Raw genomic sequence first — 15,047 nt, forward strand, 5'->3', positions numbered from 1 at the left:
GGCATCACGGAGGGTGCCCAGCGCTCGGATTTTCCCGCAGTCAGCGGAGCAGTAAGCAAGTCAGCAGCAGGAGATGAGGTGAGCTTGAACTTGATGTACCAGTCATTCATTGTTTGGTAAATGATTTTAAGTATGTTGTTTCTCTACAGAAAGCGAAAGAGAACTCTGTGCCCTTTGAGCTTTACCTTGTTCTTTTTAAGGAAATCTGGACAGCGTTCTGTGTTTAGAGTTCAGTGAATGAAGATGGGCAGGAGTGGCATTTCTCCCCCCCACCCCCCTTCATAAGAAACCCGAAGGGGAGTGAAGGTGGGGAGAGAAATTCCACCATCTTTTTCTGAACTGGTTTGACTAGTTTGAATCAAAACCAAACTCTTGGACCCTGGCTGGTGAACTCAGTGGTGAGAGCATCATCCTGCGCACCAAAAGGTCTAGGGTTCAATTCCTGGTCAAAGACACATATCTGGGTTGCAGGCTTGATCCTCAGCCCCAGCCAGGGCCCATGCAGGAGACAACCAATTGTGTCTCTTTCACATCGATGTTTCTCTTTGTCTCTTCTCTTTCAGTCTCCCTCTCTTCCTTCTTCCCTTCCACGCTCTCTTAAAAAAAAAAAATCAGTGGAAAAAATATCCTCGGGTGAGGATTAACAAAAGAAGAAAATGTTTTTTTATTTCATAATCTTCTGCCACTTTCTTGTACCACTGCCAGTAGCTTGATGCAATTACAGGAAAATCACAGCTGTCCTTTGAGGGAGTATGTGGGCTCTATAGAAACACAGGAACTTATAAGCAGTATTATAGGTAAACATATTTTATAAAACAGTGGCTTTTTAGACTCCAGGGATTATGAGTTCTGATTTTTCTCATATTCCAAAATAAGAAACCAGTACTAAAGCCATTAGATGTATTTATAACTTAATAAGATACTAGTTAGTCCCCAGAATATACTGGTCTGCCTAATGTAACAGCTAACCTTATTAATGGAAGCTAAAGCCTGCTTCTTGTTACTTTGTGAAGTCAGGATTGCTGTAATAAAAATCTCACTTTTAGGGATTGCTGTAATCCAAATCTCATGATGGTGGATGCCAAAGCTACTAAAACTCCAGCAGGATTTGACTTCATAGAAACCGTAGGCTTGCCGAAACCTTATTTATATAGTATGGAATAACTTTTGTCTACTCACAATATGAAGATAATTTTTCTTGGAGAATTTAATTGTAATTCTATATACTTATTGGGCTCTGAACCCCTATTTAACCCACTGAACACTGTACCAACTTAAACAGGTGTAAGAATTGTGATTATGGACGGAAAATAACAGCTCTGAGTGAAGGTTTCACTGCATATTTAAGTGTGCTAAATTCTTAACTCGCATTAACTCATTTATTCCTCATCACAGTCCTATGAGGGAGAATTTTATTTCAGGCCCCTCACAAAGCAGGAAAGGATGACAGCTTCCATGCTGGTGGGGAGATGAGGTCCCATCCCCGCCTGGGCCAGCAGGGCTGTCTGTGTCTGAGGGCGAGGTTCGCACAGTTGTTCCTCTCCATCTGCAGAACGCGAGCACAGCCTCTGGTGCGGGGAGCACAGGCCTGCTGGGATTAGCCTCTGGCGCCTATAGGTGACTGTGACTCACTGGCAGGCCTCCGGTCGCACTTTGCTCTCTTATGAGAAACGCTGTTCCGTCCAGATTCTGCTCCGGGCCTGGATTGGCTGGCCCTACTTGAATTTGGGTTCAGGAATTACATGTAGAAGTTAAACCCAGGAATGGAGAGTCCAGTGGTTTGCAAACTAGTGGAGACGTTCCATCTAGACCTAACCCAAAGATGGGCAGGCAAAAGGAGCACGACCTGCCAAAGCCGGTTTGGCTCAGTGGTAGAGCGTCGGTCTGCAGACTGAAAGGTCCCAGGTTCGATTCTGGTCAGGGGCATCTACATTGGTTGCGGGCACATCCCCGGTAGAGGGTGTGCAAGAGGCAGCTGGTCGATGTTTCTCTCTCATCGACGTTTCCAGCTCTCCATCTATCTTTCTTCCTCTCTGTAAAAAATCAATAAAAATATATTTTAATAAATAAATAAAAAAGGAGCACGACCCCACCCCCATTCCTTCAGACCAGAGCAGCTCTGTTTGTTTATTTGTTGTATTGATAATACTTTTATTGATTTCAGAGAGGAAGGGAGAGAGAGAGAGAAACATCAAAGATGAAAGAGAATCATTGACCGGCTACCTCCTGCACACCCCACAGTGGGGATGAAGGCCACAACCTGGGCCTGTGCCCTGCCTAGGAATCGAACTGTGACCTCCTGGTTCATAGGACCAGAGCAGCTTTGATTTCACATGATACAGCCAACCACCTGCTCACTTTTTCACATGCTACAATACATTTACCCAGGCCTACTGTGTTCTGCACTGTCCTAAGCCCTTTCCCTGGATCAGCTCTTCACCCTCACTCCAGCCCTCCAAAGTAGGTTAGTGCTGTTCCTGTCCAGTAGAAGGACTGCCGGCAGAGCCAGGACTCGAACCCAGGCTGTCCGAGTCCCAGGCTCCACTGCGCTACCTGTGCCCTGTTGCTTCCTGGTGACTTGCCTGTGTGAGGACTCAGAACGTCCAGAGGAAACCCCACACTGCCTGCTGGAGCTCTGGGTGTTAAGTTTTGAACATAAATGATCTAGAGGGGGGTTCTAAAGGCCAGGGGCTTTCCCGGGCCCCCGACCACGGCTCTGGTATTTATCTCCAGGGTCTTGGCACAGCAGCACCTACTTATCTCTGGGTTGGCGGGCCCCAACCTGGCCCACCCCGTACCTCTCAGATCTGGGGCAGCCACCAGTAGCCCCCAGGCCTGCTGTGATCTCCCTCCACTCCACTGCTCCAAGCCCCTCCTTCCTGAGCGGATCTAATCCAGTTACCGCCGTGAGCCTCCGGACAGAACCTTAACTCCTTAGCCTGGCAGCGGCCCGAACTGACATTCGCCTACTGGCTCGTTTTGGTTTGCCAATCCCCACGTGGGCCCTGGCTGCTCTCCTTAGGCCTCACACGGACAATTCCCCCGCCTTGAATACCCATCTCTCATCTACCGCTCCCAGACCTTTGTCCTCCTGGAAAACTGCAAAACTAATCTCTGAGCACCCCTGACAATTAGTCACACCCCTCTCCGTGGCACCATTTCATTTTGGAATTTCATTTTGTAGCATTCGTCACTGTATTGTGACTTTATATATGTGTACCGTGCACTCTTCACACACCCAGCCCCCTGTGAGACAGCGAGCTCCTCGCAAATAAATAGGAACTGTGTCTCTAAGTGGCCGTTCCTGGCACAATCCTGAGCCATAGGCAGTAACTCCTGCTGAATTTAAAAAGAATAAATGCAAATTTTACTGCTCAGTCCTTACCAATTACAGTCATGGACTGTTTGCTTCTTCAAAGACCTTCCTTAGGAAATGTGGGCACCTAGCTGTCTTAGGAAGTGCCCTCCCATGGCTGAGTGTCGCCTATGTATTGCTGAACTTGCCCGTTAGCCGAGAAATCTAAGATAAGCATAGATCCTCTTTCCTAACCCGAATGACAGATTCTATATCTGAATAGGTGCTTAGCTGTAATACTGGATTTAGGTAAAGTCAGGAATAAGAGGGCAATGGGAGTTATCAAATAATGATATTTACTAGAGAAAACCCATGTCTGTAGAAAAGCCGACATGACAGTAGAATAACTTACAGTTGACAACTTGTTTTAGAAGCAGATAAACTGAATTGCTACAACCCTTAGGAAATATACTAGAGGCCCGGTGCATGAAATTCATGCACTGGGGGGTGTCCCTCAGCCCAGCCTGTGCCCTCTAGCAGTCTGAGAGCCCTTGGGAGATGTCCTACCGACTGACATCCTTAGTGCTGCCTGAGGCAAGAGGCTCCACCACTGCCACTGCGCTCACTGCCCGGGAGCCTGGCTTCTGGCTGAGTGAGCGCACTGGCCACCAGGGGGCAGCCCCTGCATTGGGCGTGCGCCTCCTAGTTGTCAGTTCTGCTGTCCGGTTGATTTGTATATTAGCCTTTTATTATACAGGATTAGACCTAGAGTGAAGAAAAGTGACTCTTTGTTCTTAATTTCTCCTAGAAGCTGATTGGGGTCCACCCACCCAAAGATAAGCAGGTGCAGCTGCTGCCAAGACCCTGGAGATAAAATCAGGGGGCTCTGATAAGCCTTGGCCTTTGGAACCCCTCTCTAGCTTGTTCTAGAAGAGGTCTTATTTTCAGTACATTTCGGCACAATCTAAAACAGATGGTTACATGTTATTTGGTGTTTCATCTAAGACTAAGATTTGTGGCAATTGATTAAGGACCAAAAGTTGCTTTGCACAACATTCAAATAGTGATGGATCTGAGCCATAGGTGACAGTAGAATGTTGTAGTCGGCAAACAGAACCTGGGCTGGACAACTGGGGGACTGCATGCAACAGCAGCTGTTTCTCATGACCCGGCTCTGAGGGAGCACGGCGGGAGGCTTCTCTGACCCCTGAAACAGGAAGGGCCGCCGCGGGCTTGTGGCTCCCACAGGGCACGCTGCCAAGAGGTGTTAGCGGTTCTGCTGGAAATGGTTTCGGAAGCATCTTAGGGCAAATGTTTCCACTTTTCAAGTAGAAGGATCCTTTTCAAATATTAGAAAATTTTGCAGAACCCCCCCCCAACAAACAAACAAACAAAAAAACAACAACAAAACAACAACATGGCAATAGTTGACCAAGGAAAATTCAAAATCACAAAACAATATTATGGATTCAGTAATGCTTAATGCATTATATTTATTCTTCAAAAAGTATATAGCTGAAAAGTATTAGCGTGCACATGTGTGGAAATCTTATAAAGTAGCTTTATATCCCCTGGCCCATTCATTCTCTCACTTATTTACCAAATATTTATTGACCACCAGCTCTGGCCTTGGGCTCTGATTGGCTATTTTCCAAGGTTGTGAATACACTTCTATTCGGGATAGGTCCTTTGTTGTCTGTGTCATATAAGTAGCTAAGCCTTATATATAAGACCTATAAATAAGATTGAACCATCAGCTTTAAGAGCACATTTCTCAAACAGACCTAACTGTGGCTGGTGACCAGGACATTCTTGGCTGTGGATGTGGTCTAAGCCACTGAGCTTAATTCACCTGTAGGCCATGACCCAAGTTACAGCCATTTTCTCTAACAGTTACAGAGCTACCCTTACCTGCTCTCCTGGGTTTCCAGTAAAATTGTCACTGCCATTCTGAGAGTAAAAGGGGGTGAACTTCCCCATCACTGGTTCCTATTTCTGCCTCCGAGGACTTTACCACTCCCCCTATTTGAGCAGAACCCTTGTGTTGTCATTTGTCCATAGTTCAGGTGATTGAATTCACAAGGACATTATAGAAACTATAAAACAAAGCAGTAACAGGCCTCTAAGAGTGCATTAGCTACCATGTTTCCCCGAAAATAAGACATCCCCTGAAAATAAGACCTATTTACAAGTTTCCTTCTGAGTGAAATATAAGGCACCCCTCCAAAAATAAGGCCCCCCTAGGCTCTGTCTCAGAATGCTATTGCTAAACATGAGAGATTTGGTTCACTGATTCTGAAAGAAATGGAGTCACAAGAAATTCACCAGGAAATTCAGGAATTGGATTGTTATGATGATGTTCCAGAAGATGATGACATGATTGTCATTGAATAAATGAGTAAATTCTTGATACTATAGGATTTACAGTTTGTCTGGTTTGTGTTGACAACTACCGTACTACCGTACCATATACAGGTAATAAATTTTCTAAATTTTAACAATAAATGTGTACCATATTTTTCTTCATGGGAAAATAAGACATCCCCTGAAAATAAGACATAGTGCATCTTTGGGAGCAAAAATTAATATAAGACACTGTCTTATTTTCGGGGAAACAGGGTAGTAAACAAAGTCATGCCTTTAAAAAAAAAATAAGTCCTGGCCAATGTGGCTCAGTTGTTTGGGTGTCGTCCTGTACAGCAAAAGGTTGCTGGTTTGATTCCCAGTCAGGACATATGCAGGAACGAACCAACAAATGCAAATATAAATGGAACAAAAAAATGTTGTTTCTCTCTCTCTCTCTCTCTCTCTCTTTCTCTCTCTCTCTCACACACACACACACAAATTAATAAAAATTTTAAAAAATACTAAATGTAATCCCTGGCTGGGTGGCTCAATTGGTTGGAGAATTATCCCATGCACCAAGAAGATTGCAGGTTCAGTTCCCAATCAGGGCACATACCTAGGTTGCAGTCAGGATGTGTATGGAGGCAACTGATCGATATTTCTCACATCGATGTTTCTCTCTCGCTTTCTTCCTCCTTCTCTAAAATCAATAAAAACATCATATTGGGCGAGGATTTTAAAACAAATAAGAGCTTAACTCTACGTGCTGTTCTACACGCTGAGGACAGGCAATAAATAACACACAAATCCCTGCTCTCCTGGAGATCACATGCTAGAAGCAGATAAGACTCGGCCCGCTCTCACGCTAATGAGAAGCACCACAGACTCACACAGGGTGACGGGCATTCGGAAGCCTTCCTAGTGCTGTTAGCATCGGAGCAGGGCCCAGGTGACCATCTGACCTTTGAAACTAAGGATTAAGAAGAGGCCAACCTTACCCAAAGGGAAACGTATTAAGAAAAGCATGGAGGTGCGGAAATGTAAAAGGAGCTTCGGGAATACAGTAGGAAAGTGTATACCGCTTGGGGGGCCAAGCTGTTACTATGGTAATGGATGTCAACTACTGAGTGTTTACTGCATGCTGGACTCGGTGCTACTATCTTTACATGTGATATCTCTAGATCTTTATTACCGCCTGGCTGGGAAAGAAAGGGAAAACTGAGGCTCAGAGCCAGAATTCCAAACTGGGTCATCTGACCCAGAAGCCCAAGCGCGTGACAGCTAGGCCGTGGCGGTGCCCCAGGTCATGTAGGGCCGCAGGTCCCAGACTGAAGAGTGTGGATGTGATTGCTTAGGCGATAATCAGAGCGGTCGGGAAGATTAACGCGATAGAATGAAATGACCCAAGACGTGTTGTTTGTGCTGCATTCCCGACCTGGGCTGAGTGACAGATACTAGGCTAGCTAGTGTGGCTCCCTGGGTATGGGGCATGCCTGAAGGGAGGAGCTACCATGAGCCCAAGTTCAAAGTCGGTGATGGACTAGGGCAATACTACTCTCCTAATGGATGGGGGCGGGCTGGTCGTTAACCCCGGTACAGTAGTCTGAGAACAAGAACTGCAGACGCTTCATCTAACCTTGATTTTCTTTAATGGGATTTTTGCCTCTGGCGCTCATGCATGCCGGCCGGATTCCAACTGGCAGTTCCTTTCATGTAAGTCAAAAATTGTCCCACTAATGTCCTCCAAAAGGATACTGCTCCCCCCACTTCTCTCCGTGAAGGTCATGACAGGGCGGCGGGCAGGGAATCTTGAGCACCCCACCCCCACACACTCAGCTGAGTACAGTTCTTGAAAGGCTTGGAGGTGGCTGTCACCACCCCATCCCCACTATCTCTTACCTAGATTGCTGAGCCAGCCTGGTCTCCCCACTCCACCCCATCCTACTCACCTCTGTCAACCTCACTCTTCAGCATGTCACCACGCTGCTTTAAAACCTCCAAGGGGTCCCCAGTTCCTACCAAATAGGCCATCCTCTTCAGGCTTATGTTTCCTTTCCTTTTGTTCTCATTATATCCCTGTTCTATCACTTCTCTCCGGCCCAATCCCTATTCCTTGAACCTGCCCTCACCTTCCCTATATCCATGAGCATTACTGAGGTTCCCTCCGCGGAGGATGCCCACGTTGTCCTCCTTCTGCCAGAACCCTGCCCCTTTGTCCTGCCCCAAATAGCCGTTTCTAAAGCCACCTCCTCTAAGAAGCTTTCGCTGCTCTTCCCATCTCAGTGTCATGTGTCCTTCTGGAGCCCCCGTGAAGCCGAGGTTGTGTCACTCATGCAGGCGTCATCTGTGTGTGTACCGCTAAGCTCTGTGAGGACCAGCGGGTGTAAAGACCTGCTGTGTCTCCGTTCATTACACATCTGTGTTCCTTATGCATCTGTGTTCCTTATGCATCTGTGTTTCTTATAGCATGCGGCCTGGCATCCCACAGATGGTTCAGGTGACATCAGAACAGTCTCCCACAGTCTTTAGGAAGGCTTGGGCATGGCAGTGGAAAGATGAGAGATGGGAGACATCAAATTCTCTTTGGCTGAGAGCTGAAAATGCATATGCCATTATTGGTTGTAGTCCCTCTTGTAATTCAGTCACCCAGCAAATGCAGATTTATTTATTTTTAAATATATATTTTATTGATTTTTTTTTTTTTTTAACAGAGAGGAAAGGAGAGAGAGAGTTAGAAACATCAATGAGAGAGGAACATGGATCAGCCGCCTCCTGCACATCCAGTACTGGGGATGTGCCCGCAACCAAGGTACATGCCCTTGACCAGAATCGAACCTGGGACCCTTCAGTCCACAGGCCAGTGCTCTATCCACTGAGCCAAACCTGTCAGGATTGCAGATTTATTTTGTAAATAGCCATCCAGGACCTGCTTTAGGAATTACTGGGTATTGAAAGTTCGCTTTGTCACACTCAAGTGGCTCCCCTCTTCGGGATTCAATTGTGCCGACTCCCTGGAAGGGCCCTGCCGCACCCCACTGGCCTGTGCGCACTGACACAGCTCGGTGCGTCCGTCAGGAACTGAGAGCTGGTCTCTGACCACATTATACACAAGTCACACCCTCGGCCTGCCGGGCTGCTTCTGCTTCTCTGGGTCCCTCCCGCTGTTACAAATGGAGGCCGAGCGTCATTCAGCTGTATTTTATTTTTGAACTTGGAATGACTGGCATGGCAGACTTCAAAACGTGTCTTCTTGTTCTCTGAGTAATCTTATCAGTCAGAAGCGGCCCCTTTCAGAAATCCAGCCCCCAAAGAACCCCCTGCATGGGCAGGATGAATGTCACTGTGGTTTTTTGCAGAATTCCTGGGCAGCAGCTTGTCCTGTGATCAGAATAGCGCCTGGGGTGAAATTATGCAAGACAAAGGGCAGCGAGGGACCTGCTGTTGGGAGCCCCTCCCCAGAGATGACTCGTATCTGCTCCAGGGGGAATAGTGACATGTTCGGAAAAGATTTTCTCCCGTCAGCAGCTGTACTTGCTAGCAGCCGCCGTCAGAGGTCATGAGACAGAGCTTGCACCCTGGGTGAGAGTCCCTCCCCTGCTCACCAGGAAAGGAAAGCTTTCTGTTGGTAGTCGAATGACCCCTCTGGACACAAGGAAGCTGGGCAGGGTACGCTATTCTTTCCTCGGAGTTAGTTTAAACTTAAAGAAATGTACACAGCACTGACTGGTTTGGCTCAGTGGATAGAGCATCAGCCTGCGGACTGAATGGTCCTGGGTTCGATTCCAGTCAAGTGCATGTACCTTGGTTGCGGGCACATCCCCAGTGGCGGGTGTGCAGAAGGCAGCTGATCGATGTTTCTAGCTCTCTGTCCCTCTCCCTTCCTCTCTGTAAAAAATCAATAATATATATATATATATATATATATATATATATATATATATATATATATATATAATTTTTTTTTTTTTAATTTGCACCAAAGCTGGCCTCATCCCTGTGTGATTCAGTCCTGGGCCTCCGGAGTTCCTGCTGGCCACGTGCACTTTCTTTTTTGTAATTAAAGTATGACCAGGCATAAAAGAGCACAAATTATAAATGGGCAGCTCAATGAATTTTCATACAATGGGCATACCAGTGTCACCGGTACCCAGATAAACAAGATGGGGCTCAAAATTGCCCCCATTCCTCTTTCCAAGGGGAACCTCTCCTGACCCATCGCACCACAGATCAGTGTTGCTCGTCTTTGAACTTCGCATAAATGGGATCATACAGTACATACCTGTGTCTGTCTGCTTTCGCTCACTGCTATGGTTTCCAGGCTTCCCCCATGTTGTTGGGTGTGATCGTAGCTCCCCGTGTTCAATTTTCATTCACTTGTTCTTTGAATGGGATGGTCCCCAAAATGGCAGCTCACACTCCACAGCAGCCTATCCCTGGTCGGAATGAGCTCCTGTATATATCCTCATCGTGCTAGACACAGCATTCCCATCCGCAGGAGTGAGACGCAGCGAGGGGAACGATGGGTGTGGGGAGCCATGCCTGGGCCAGCAATGCAGCTTGGATTCTGTTGCATAAACAAAGGGCCATGCTTGTAGGCGTGCCTCCTGTTCTTCCTCCTGAGTCTCTCGGTTTCCCTCAGCTGCCTCTGTAGCGTGCTTTAGAATTCAGGACGGCCTTCCTGCTGAGGATGCTTAACTGGAGAGAGATCTAGAGGCTGAAGTCTCAGCAACACTTAAGGAAGTGCTCCACACATTTTTTTGAAAGGAATGTTCGAGGTGACCGTGGACTCACCCGTTGAGAGAGAAGAATGTCAGTCACACACTGCCCTTGGCACCTGGGACATCGCTGTTGCTCATTTCTTAGCAGCAAACTGCCTGTTTTCAACTCTGTGGAGAGGCGGGTGAGCAGCAGTTTCGAGAGAAATGGAGTGCTGCCCACTCAGGAGGCTCCGTGACCCTCTGGTCCCTGCTTCTGAACCGTGTCATGGGAGTGAGACTCACCTGGAGCCCGACTGCTTCTTGTCCTTCCCTTGTTCCTCGTTTTAAAACATTTACCGAGCACTTGCCTTGTGCCCAGCTTCATGCACAAGAGTCAAGAGGAACAAGAGCGGAGTCACCGGAAGCCCCGACAACAGGAAATGCGGTGACTTCTAAGAATTGTGAGAGCTGGATAAGGTCCCTGTTCGGCTGCTGGATCCTGACAGACGAGTCCTCGGACGCCCTGGGCTCAGTGCGGCGGCTCCCGGGTAGCTGGCTGGGACAGGAGCCCCCGCAGGGAAATAACTCCTCCAGACAGAGCCGGCGTGAGCCTTGAACCCCTGGCTTTGTGTGGGTCTCACACCTGAGCACTCGGTAAAGGACTTCGCAGTCGGAGCTCATTGCACTGCTCCCAACAGCCCTTCGGATGAGAACGCGTCTCCATTTCACAGACGAGGAAGCCAACATGCAGGGAGGTTAAGCATCTGAACTTCGTTCAGTGAGCTCTGACCCCGGACGCTGGTCTCCGTTTATCACCTGACCAGACGTTCAGCCCCCCAAACAGCCTTCAGGGCTGAAAGGTCTGCCTGAGAAGCCAGAGCCGATGCGCGTGTCCAACTCTGTCAGAAACCCGGGAGCTCAAGGACAAAGACGCCGGCAGAAGCTCAGGGAAGAGGGCCATGGTAGAGGTTGCTCCCTCGTCTGAACGTCTTGTGAGAACCGGGTGGAGGGGAGGAGGAGGGTGCAGGTTGAAAAATACGTGTTAGAGCGTCAATTGAGGCAGGCTTCCCAGTTGGGAAGTAGGGGAGGTGTGCTGGTTCCAGCCAGGAGAAGGGTCCATGCCGAGACACAGATTCTCTTAGCGCCAAGGGGCACCCTAGACTAGCGTAGCCTTGGCTACACAGCCTTACTTTCAGAGGGGAGGAAAACGGTGCCTCACAAGCCAGGGCCCTAGAAATAAAAGGCCCAGATACCCCGTCTTCTTGAGTCCTGACTGACAGGAAAGGCATCATTCCCTTTGAACGGAGACTGTTCTTCAGGCGATGAGAGTGGGGGCCACGAGGGAGGCAGCAGATCAGTGGAAGAGTTTTTCTCATTAAGTGGCCAGAGGCAAAGATTCCATGGAGTTAAGCCTCCTGATGAAAGGGGAGCCAGAATGACAGTGTCGGGGTGGGGGAGGGAAGGGAGAGACAAAGCCAGGTGCACACAGAGCTGGCCCCACGTGTTAACAGCGCCTGTCGATTCAGCACCCCCCACCCCCCCCTCCCCCGAGTGCCAGGCTCTGAAAACCATGTCACCTGTTATCCTATAGGATTCTCAAAACAACCATTGGGGCGGGCACTTTTATCTGTTTTATGAGAAGACCGAGGTTCCTGGCTTTTACCATGTGGCCCAGTCTTGGAAATACAGTGAAAGAATGTCTTGTGATGGTGGGAGCATGAATCTAAACACAAAGCCAGCCCGACTCTGGGCCAGAGATGGCGGACAGGACGACGGAGCTGGGACCAGGAACAGAGGGGACACAGGGGCCAGGGAGGAGCAGATCCTGGGGAAACCAGCAGGAGAGGGCCGAGCAGAGCAGGGCAGGCACACGGGGCTCAGGCAAGCCCCAGCTCGGAGTCAGCAGGAGAAGATTACAGTCAGGAAGGCGGGTGCCCGAGCCCCTCCTCACCCTGCAGCGGCGAGCATCCTCTTGTTTGCTAGAGAAGTCAGGTTCGTTCAGAGCTCCCCCCCTCCCCGTTTGTTTTTCCAGAGCCTTCTCCCCATCTAACGTGGTGTATGGTTTGAACTTTATGCCTCTCTTTCCCTACTAGCATGTACGGTCCAGAAGGGCACAGATTTTTTCCTTTCTGTCCACGTCTATATCCTCAGCATCTGGAGCAATGGTTAGCGCTGAATGAGCACTCAGTAATGAATAGATATGCAGCCATACTATCACGACAGAGGCCTCTGGAGCACTGTGTGCTTGCTGCCCCGCAGGTCTTACCTCTCCTGTCGGGACCCCCTCAGTCACTGGCGTCCACTGTGTGAACAGGCAGCGTGAGAGGCACCAGGTTTCTAGGAAACAGGATCAAAAAGCAGCCTCTGAGCACCTCCCCCTGCTCAGAGGTAGTCCAAACGGCAAAGGGCATGCTGGCAGTGACCAATGTTCCATTGGTCAAAGGGCATGATGGCACGGCCAGTCTGGCTCAGTTGTTGAGCATCGACCCATGAATCAGGAGGTCACGGTTCAATTCCCAGTCAGGGCACCTGCCAGGGTTGTATGCTTGATCCCCAATAGAGGGCGTGCAGGCCAATGGATGATTCTCTCTTATCATTGATGTTTCTATCTCTCCCAATCCCCATCCCCCCCTCTCTCTGTCTCTCTGTCTCTCTGTCTCTCTCTCTCTCTCTGTCTCTCTCTCTCTCTCTCTGAAATCAATAAAAACATAAAAAAACAACCATTATGCCTTTTTACATAAAGTTGATTAAAAGAAAAAGAAACAGCTCAGCTGGCGTGGCTCAGTGGTTGACTATTGACCTATGAATGGTTCGATCCCTGGTCAGGGCACATGCCCAGGGTTGCAGGTTCAATCCCCAGTAGGGGGCATGCAGGAGGCAGCCAATCAATGATTTTTTTCTCATCGTTGATGTTTCTCTCTCTCCCTCTCCTTTCCTTTCTAAAATAAATAAAAATATATTTAGAAAAGAAAAAGAAACAAAGATAGACTCTGCTCCCAAAGGGCTCCCCTCTGTTCTGATTCTCTGTGAGGAGGGAAGGACTAAAGGATGAGCAGAAGGACAAAAAAGGATTAAAGAGACATCCTCTTTTCAGATCCTCATATTTGAAATCTTAGTGAGGCTTTCAATCAGATGCCATGACTTCATTTTAAACATCTCTCAGCTCAAGAAAGAGCTGAAGTCATGTCTAAGGTCAAATGAACTATTTGCTCTAGAAAAATTTAGCGAGAAAAGGTTCCATCTCCCCAGGCATCTTTTTAAAGATTCTTGGACATCAAAGTCATCCTGCAAAGCCCTCTGACTTCTGAGGGAAGGTGAGCAATGTTCCTGGTCCGCCCCATGTTTGAGGGACAGGATGGCTTTACATTCAACACATGTGGCGGCGTGAATGCTCTCCCCATGCAGTGTGTGCCCTCCGCTGAACTCCATGCCTTGCCGGCAGGGTTATGGCTGGCTTATAACACAGAGCACAGTCACCTTTATAAACCAGGATACATCTTTGCAGATGTCTTCACTTTACTGACTCTAGTCAGACATTTGCCTGTGAGAAAATATCCAATCAAGAACGACATTGATTTTGAGATATACTCAGAATATTAAAAGAAAAATATTGCTAGTTTTTAATCCTCACCTGAGAATATAGTTTCCATTTTCTTTTTTAGAGAGAATGCGGGGAGAAGGAAGAGAGAGAGAGGGAGAGAGAGAGAGAGAGAGAGAGAGAGAGAGAGAGAGAGAGAGAGAGAGAGAGAGAGAGAGAGAGAGAGAAGGACATTGATGTGAGAGAGACACACCAAATTGATTGCCTTCTGCTCGTGGTGGGATTGTTAATGTAAAAACAATATGGACTGTGTTTGGGCAATAAAATACAGCCAGATTAAATATACTCAGTGATTGTAAGATGTCTTCTGATCCCAGGAATGTTTAAATGTGAACAGAAATACATCCTTTATTCCAAAAGGAAATTCAGGAATATTAGGCCCCATTTTCAGATGAGACAGAAAAAGTAAAAAGATGAAGTGGTCACCTAAAGCAACTTTAAGGAATTCTCCATGCTCTTAACCAGAATACAACACTGCCTACCACAGTATATGGTAGTGTGTGTATGAAACTTTGCAATGAGTGGCTTGGATGAATATAGAATCACAAAAAAAAAAAAAAAAGTGGTCCTGTATGTTTTCATATACCCTCTCCCAGAGCGTGGCCACGCTTTCTGTGTCCTCTGCAAGAACTGGGGTAGAGAGGCCCCATGAAGAGTCCTGAACACCTTATTTTTACCCGAGAGAACTCCTTACACTTGTGGAAGGCCTTTCTCTTCTCACCTGTGGTCCTTATGGATCAAGGGAAGCTGTCAAGACCAGGTGACCATTTACTCAAATGGGGAGACTGGATGGTAAGGCGTGATGAAGGGAAAAGGGGAAGGCAAATGAGGGTCATTCTCTCAGTTCATTTTTTCATTCTTTGCTTCACTCAGCAAATATTTACTTATTTATTCATTTTTTATTTTTATTTTTAAATATATTTTTATTGATTTTTTACAGAGAGGAAGGAAGAGAGATACTTAGAAACATCAATGAGAGAGAAACATTGATCAGCTGCCTCCTCCATGCCCCCCACTGGGGATATGCCAGCAACCAAGGTACAGGCCCTTGACCGGAATCGAACCTGGGACCCTTAAGTCCACAGGCTGATGCTCTATCCATTGAGCCAAA

This window comes from Pipistrellus kuhlii, unplaced genomic scaffold, assembly GCF_014108245.1.
Source record: "Pipistrellus kuhlii isolate mPipKuh1 unplaced genomic scaffold, mPipKuh1.p scaffold_m20_p_43, whole genome shotgun sequence".
Lineage (NCBI taxonomy): Eukaryota > Metazoa > Chordata > Mammalia > Chiroptera > Vespertilionidae > Pipistrellus > Pipistrellus kuhlii.